Here is an 8,333-nt window from a genome sequence, read left to right as displayed (position 1 = left end):
GAGCGAATGTCTGTCTGTCCGTGTGTATGTGTTTGTGTGTATGTGTGTGCAGTGCACGGAAGCTAAGAAAAACATTAGACAACTTTTCATATAGAATTCCTTTTCTTGAGATGATCCAGCCTTGGGCTGAAAGTCTCCCTAATAAAGATATTTAACGTAGGCATTAATTTGTTCGAGTATTGCACTGCAATCAATAGAGCACTTGAAGATTCACGGGGCACCCTAAAGGGTTCCAAATCAATAGGCCCTTCATTGGTTCTCGTAGCTCGGCAACCGCAAAGGATCACTCCATGGAACTTGTTCGCTGCACACTTTTCGTGGTTTACCATTAGACGATTGATCATTGCTGCTTTTTCTTCGAGTCTATAATTTGTGACCAACCACTTTTGGGTCACAATTATATATTTGGTGGCAAGGCCAGTTAGTGGCTTAGCCCTGTTAAATTGTTATTTATGTTTTGTGCCGTCTTGAAAAATTAAATGTCTAAATGTGAAATAAATGTCTGTCTCCACTTCCGTAGTGTTTGAGTGATGTTTATTTTGCGTTTAGTAGTCTTCTGGTTGATGTCTTTATTGTTTATAAATATTTTGTTTTCATTTGTGTTTACTCCGACCGTAGTTTACTAGATTTATTCATTTATTTTTCCAGTTATTTATTTATTTATTTATTCATTTATTTATTTATTTATTTATTTATCTATTTATTTATTTATTTATTTATTTATTTATTTATTTATTTATTTAATTATTTGTCTAGATTTTTTATTTACATTCCATATTTATTTCATAGTTTATTTATTTATTTTTCAATTTACTCGGAAACAAGTGTTAGGGACTTTTCATTTGTAAGGCTAAGCATGCAGCCAGTTTTGTCGGAGTAAACGACTAGAGTAGAATAGGGCATCAACCATATTATTAAGTCTTCGTATGTCACCTGTCATCGTTCGTCGATCATCGTGCCGTCACATCATCGTCGTCCTCGTCATCCACCATCTTAAGAAAATATGCAAAGTCATGAGGAGAAGGATATAAAAAGGCTCAACTGACTAAGAAAGCTCTCTTGTATTATTATTCGCCCGGAGGAGTGACGGTAGTGTGTCCGCGGTATAGGACGTTACAAAACCTAACCGCAAAGTTCCGCGAAAGTTAGTGGTGTTAAAACGAAAAACTACCTAACTAAAACCTGTTTAAATCTAACAAACTAAAAGGACATTAAACAGTGTGAATAAAACCAAAACTAAAAATTACAAAACAAGTTAAAATCAAGACTACGGTCATGGTAGAAACTACCACGAATGATTGGGAGACAGTGTAACGAAAGTTAAAAGTCTTGTCTATTGTGAAGGCCACTATGCTCTTATCATAGTCGGAGGACAGCCAGTGAAGTGGAATTCTTGTTCAGAGGACGAATGTTTGATTCCGGGGTAAGCCCGCTTGTCCGATTCCACTGGTGAATGTTGTGCATGCGCGTTTCGGTACCACTCCCCGGGCAAGGAACATCGGCCTACGCTACAATGGCCAAAGTGACACACGAACATTAATAGTTCCCTCGTTAAGTGTGGGAACAGTGCAGAACTAATAAAGAAAGAAAGAAGAACAAGAGGAAGAAGAAGAAGAAGGTGAAGAAAGAAGAAGAGGAGGAAGAAGAAGGAAGCCCAAGTGAACGAGAAGGACGCTCTTACGACGATGGAGTTGCTGCAAGTCGACCACCTCAACGAACGGCCGCAACGGTGAGCTCACAGAAAAGTAAAACACAAAAAAAAAAACAAAAATTATGAAAAATTAAAACGGATCCGAAGTTTAAAACTAAATTAGTCATTTTCTTATTTTGTATGGCCGCTAAGCCCTGACTGTCTTCCTCGTTTTGTGAATCTTGTTTCCGCCAATTTGTTGTAAATAGTCCGCCTTGTCACCAATTATAGAGCCAGCACAGGTAAGATTATCCGGGAGAACCATTATTAAAACGACCCTGAAAAGGTGTGTTGCAAACCCCTGGCCTTATGGGGCTCCCATGACAGGGGTTTCCACCACACTTTGTGCAACGAAGCACTTAATTAAAAGTTATAAAAGATAATTAGTATCAAATTAACAAGTTTAAGCATTGCGTAAAATACTTCTTTCTGCTTCATATAAACCGCTTGAATTTCAAGATAAAAATAACAAACTTTTTTCGTGTAATAAGGCGTTATTGAAGTCAAATCGTCGAATTATTAGTAAAATATTTTGAGGTAGCCGTTCCCGCCATCAATAATGGAGATTGATAGAATATGCCGCAAGTGCTCTCTGAGTGTCAAAACAAAAAACTTTTGTTATTGCCTGTAACTGAGGCTGCGGTGGCTTGTTTCGTTGTAATTGTGTTGGGCTCCGAGATCTACAGTGGAATATACTAAAATCTCTATCACAAAATGTAGTCTGGATGTGAGATTGCTGCATGAGTGCTTTCCAACGCACGAGGGACGACAATTCATCTGATACTACCGCTGGCGTTACGCCTTTCTAATCTATCGAGAATGAATTAAATGAGATGAAAAGCACTGTAGCCGATCTCGTGACCACTGTTGGTAAGATCAATGAAGCTGTATTTGCAACAATGGCGATCAACGCCAATATGCTACAGTCGCATTCGACACCAGACTGTTTCGCTTTGCTTGATGGAACCGCATGCGAATGTTCAATGATTCGAGATGCTGTAACGAACGACGATGGCAGACAATGTGCAGAGGAAGAAAACAATTTTTCGCTATTGCTTACCAACATCGATAACAGTGCCACAGAGCGTGATATACAACTGTTGGTTTATCGTGCTATTGGCTCTCCTGACCCCGAAGTGATTAATGTAACAAAGTTAGTGTCTAAATGGAAATAACATATAACATAGATTTAGATTAAGCATCATTTTGCAGTAGCTCATCCCTGCCTGACATGCCTTCCAGTTCCAGCTCGCTCGGACCTATTGTGAAAGCACTCTCTAGACCGGTCCCTTCGGTAATCACGGACAGTTTATCTGATTTGCGGTTTTATTACCAAAATGTTCGAGGCTTAAGGACGAAAGTAGATGATGTCTTCCTGTCTACATCTGAGTTGGAGTATGATATCTACGTTTTCACGGAAACATGGCTGGACGATTGTATACAATTGTCGCAGTTGTTTAGCAGCAACTATGCAGTGTTCCGTGTCGATCGTTGTGTTACCAATAGCTCTCGCCGACGTGGAGGTGGTGTTTTGATAGCGGTAAGCAAAAAAATCGGGTCATCATTCGTTACTCTTCGCAACGGTGCGAATATCGAACAGCTGTGGATTAAAGTGTCTGTTCGGGCGATTGATCTATTCGTTGGCGCTTTGTACATCCCCCCCGATAAAAGTCAAGACAGAACATTTATGCAGTATCACATCGACGCTGCATCTGAGATCTGTAGCTTACGGAAGGATTCAGACTCCTTGGTGCTTTTCGGAGTTTTCAATCAACCACGTTTAGTATGGAAGCAAGCGTATAGTGACCACGCATTCGTCGATGCTTTGCAGTCACATATCTCCATGGCCAGCCAGATTATGCTCGACAACATGGCATTTCACGGATTACATCAACGAAATATGATCAGGAATTGCAATGAACACATATTGGACTTTGTATTTAGCAGCGACTCTGATACTACCAATAAATTTAAATCTCTAACTGCGGAGGAGGTTGTCCCTATCGACCGCTTTCATCCACCACTCGATTTCTGCGTAACATTCCAGTCTGTGATATCATTTTCTGAAGAAATTGACCTCTCCGCACGCGATTTCCGCCGAGGTGATTTTGACACAATGTGCGGTCTGCTATCGAATACTGATTGGATCGAAGTGACGCGAAGTACTGAAATACTGCTGTTTCTGCATTCAACACTATTTTGGGCATTGCCCAGACTGTCCCACTCATCCGACCTCCTAAGAAACCAGCTTGGGACAACTCGCGGCTTCGTGCATTACGACGTCGTCGTTTCAAGATGCTGCAGCAGTACTGTCGTCAAAGATGCTATTTCTCGAAACAACAATTTGATGAAGCGAGTATATCGCATATATCGTGGATATAACCGTTTTCTGTACAAACAGTATGTGAGGCGGAAACAGGACGATCTTCGCAGAAATCCGAAAAAAAATAGTCTTTTGTCAATTCTAAACGACAGGAAAATGGTCTCCCTACATCGATGTATCTAGGTGACGGCTTGGCAAACAATTTGGATGAAAAGTGCGCGCTATTAGCAGAGCAGTTCTCTAGCGTTTTTACGAATAATATTCTTACCGCCGAAGAAACGAACGCAGCAATCCATACAGTACCACGTGATTTGATTGATCTAGACATTTTCTAAGTGACTCCACTGATGATCGAGTTGGCGCTTTAAAAGCTTAAGTTGTCGTTTTGTCCAGGACCAGATGGTATCCCATCGTGCATATTCAAGAAATGTGGGCCCGTACTAGCGGAACCTCTGCTGTACATTTTCAACCAATCTTTGCAACAGCAAAAGTTCCCGACTGTTTGGAAAACGTCTCATATGCGGCCAGTTTTCAAAAAAGGTGACAACTCAAATGTTGCTAACTATCGTGGGATAACTTCACTCTCAGCTGGTTCAAAGTGCTTGGAAACAATTGTGAATGATGTTATGTTTGGATCGTGTCGCACTTACATCAGTAAAGCACAACACGGCTTTTATCCTAGGCGATCTGTGGAAAGTAACCTTTGTGACTTTACATCAACCTGCATCAGTGCCATGGACAGTGGCGCACAAGTAGACGCAATATACACCGATATCAAGGCTGCATTTGACACAGTGCATCATGGAATCCTGTTGGCTAAACTACGTCGTCTCGGGTTTACGGAAAGAGTTTGCAATTGGCTACAGTCGTATCTTAAAGATAGATGTCTATGCGTAAAAATTGGTGCAACCACTTTCCTTTACGCCTGGCTCTGGAGTGCCACAAGGGAGCAATTTAGGACCTCTACTGTTTACGTTATTCTTTAACGATGTTAGTATTCTCCTGGCCGACGGTGGTTTACTAATTTACGCTAACGATTTGAAAATCTTCCTCATCGTACGAAGTGACGCAGATTGTAGGAAACTTCAAAAGCTTTTGGATATCTTCGCACGTTGGTGTCTCATGAACTAGCTTCAAGTTTGCGTTTCCAAATGTTGCGTTATCTCATATCGTCGACGGAAGTCTCCGATATAATATGATTACAGCATAAATGGTCAACAAATTGAACGTGTGGATAAACTGAAGGATCTTGGAGTGTTGTTGGATTACCAACTAACATTTAAGCTGCATTACTCTTATGTAGTAGAAAAAGCCAATCGTCAACTAGGATTCATCCTCAAGATTGCTAAAGAATTTAACGACCCAATATGCCTGCGCCCCCTATACTGTTCTTTGGTCAGATCCATTTTGGAATTTGCGTCGGTGGTGTGGTCTCCTTATGAAACATTATGGATCACGAGAATAGAAGCGGTACAAAGAAAATTTGTTCGACATGCATTGAGGAATCTGCCGTGGCGTGACCCGTTGCCTCCTTATGAACACCGTTGTGCCTTACTAGGAATTGAACCACTACATGTACGTCGTAAAACTAACCGGCCAGTTTATGGCGCCAAATTAATACATAGTGAAATCAACTGCCCTGCTCTGCTGGAACGTGTTCGTTTTTATGCCCCTGAACGTATCCTTCGATCGAGGCAGGGGCAGCAGGGACTATGTCCAAGGGCTTGACGACCCCTCCCCATGGCCACTGCGAGTTAGGGGGCCTGCCTAGGATGTAGTGGGGTTTGACAGTGGGCTCTGTTAAACCTCTACAAAAAGCTGCATGTGTCCATAAGCAGGCCCTATCAAACCCAGTCAACACATGAATGTATATGGTGTCGTGTAGGATGCTGAAGTGCAGGCGATAGGTACTTTTCCACACAACATGTATGTATATCGTCTCCAATTTAGCATCTTGTATTGCACCATGTGCGGTTTTATGTAGACTGGGAAGCGACCGTGTGCCGCTCAAAGCGCACAAGCCCAACACGAGTGCCAACCGGCACATCAGGATTAATACCAGTGAGATCCTGATTACGGTATACTGGTCAAGGCAAGTGACACACACGCGCGCGCGTAAGTAATGCAAAATAAACGACATGTAAAATGAACGTAAATTTACATTCTTACTTAACGTCAAATAGAGATAAAATAAGGGTTGCTGAATAACATTAGCTTTCCGATTACTATCAAGTATTTTCAATCCCGTCTTACGTTAATGAAATGATAACGCGGGCGCCTAATCCGAAATTCAAATGAACAATCGCTCACTTTGAGCGATTGATTGTTTATTCTCGCGAAGAATGAACAATTGAACAAATTAAGGAAATGCTAATACTGCTGTGTAGAAGTTTCATAGGTCACATCACTTTCCATTGTGAATCCCGATCTATGTTACTGATTACCCCACCCAACTAACACTACTTCCTTCCCGTGGTAAATGTGGAGATGCAGAGGTATTCTCGGTCTCTAGTAGCAACAATTACCACACACTCACATTCCTCCCTTTCCCAACTGACTGTAAGGACTTGGCCGGCGCCGTTATTGATCAATATTTGCGAGCTGCTGAAACGTGCACTTCGAGAATAGTTGGTAAATCCCAACCACTATTTACTTGGATCGTAGTGCAATTTGCACCAGTTATGATCAATCACGGAGTAGCAACCATTGATATGTACAGTCAGTCTAAGCTAAGCTAAGCTAAGCTGAACGTATCCTTCGATCGAGGCAACTGATACAACTATCAGCTAGGAACACTATTTATGGAGCCAATAACCCAATCAACTCTATTTGCAGAGCATTTCGAAAAGCGTATTCTTTATTTGACTTTAATTTATCTACGGAAGCATTTCGACAACGTTTGCGTACATCACGTATATTCAATTAATTGTTTAGTATGATTTAAATAAGTATAGCTTGAGCTTGAGCTTGAGCTTGATTGACTGCTCGTAGTTGCTACTCCATTATGACCAGATCAGCTGTTCTTGCACAGGGAACCAACAGATGTTTGCTTGGGACTAGCACACATCTTCAATGTACAAGTACTGGTGATCTCATTTGTTAGGTCATACTGGCGCCTGCCACGTCAGAATGCAAGTCAATGTAGGGAAGGGGGAGGAAATGATGATGCAATCACTCGCCCACTGCAAGCCGAATATACCTCTGCACTTGCCACGAGTTCATGCGGAATTTATTGGAATTTCTGGGTTAGGTTGGAGAGGCAGAGAGGTGTTCTGGTGATCTCATTTGTTAGGTCATACTGGCGCCTGCCACGTCAGAATGCAAGTCAATGTAGGGAAGGGGGAGGAAATGATGATGCAATCACTCGCCCACTGCAAGCCGAATATACCTCTGCACTTGCCACGAGTTCATGCGGAATTTATTGGAATTTCTGGGTTAGGTTGGAGAGGCAGAGAGGTCCGTCTTGGTTAACGAGCTGCCAATGTGATAGATAGGAGAAGGTAACTCATGGAATTTCTAATTGGATGTAGGAAACGAGCTCTATAGTTCATTTCCAATTCTAGCAGATTACTGTTAGAATACTCAAGTTGGAGGTATAGGAATAGTAATGGAGACGGTATGGAAGTCCATTTTCAGTTCTAGCGATTGCTAGAACATGAGAAATAAAGAGAAAGATACAAAGTAGGAGAATGGAACGGACCCTGGGATTGAACCCACGATCTCCTGCATATGAGGCAGAAGCAGTAGCCATATGACTACCAAGTCCGCTTCATTTAGTATGATTTAAATAAGTATAATACATTAAGACCATGATTTCAGATGGATACAAAAATGAATAAATAAATAAATAAATTTAAAGTTGTGTTGGCATCGAAGCATAAATTATGCGTTATGAATCCTAAAACATGACCCAGAAATATAAAGTTTAGGAAATTTGTTCGTAGAAATAACGAAATGTGGAAACCTGATGTGTAAAACTTTATAATTTATGTTGATCGAAAATCTTGATTATTGTATTTGTTACATAGATTGTATTACATTGTTTGTTGAAATGGTACAATATTGTTGATGGATTGGATTTTGCTTGATGTAATTACGCGTTTCTTTTGTATGTATACTGCCGTCCCCAGCATAGTTGTCCCATGTCGTTTTTAGTTGATGCACTTCTTACAGGCCTGGTGACCAACAATCAATGGATTTAAGAACTAGAAAGGATTGCTGGCAAGCCTAGCCATGATGTCTGATTAAGAAATAACTTGTCCAAGCAAATGCGACACCGTCAACACAGTGGGAATGGCATCGTAAAAAATTACGTGGGAC

This window comes from Armigeres subalbatus, chromosome 2, assembly GCF_024139115.2.
Source record: "Armigeres subalbatus isolate Guangzhou_Male chromosome 2, GZ_Asu_2, whole genome shotgun sequence".
Classification (NCBI taxonomy): Eukaryota; Metazoa; Arthropoda; class Insecta; order Diptera; family Culicidae; genus Armigeres; species Armigeres subalbatus.
Note: the sequence above shows the minus strand (reverse complement) of the source record.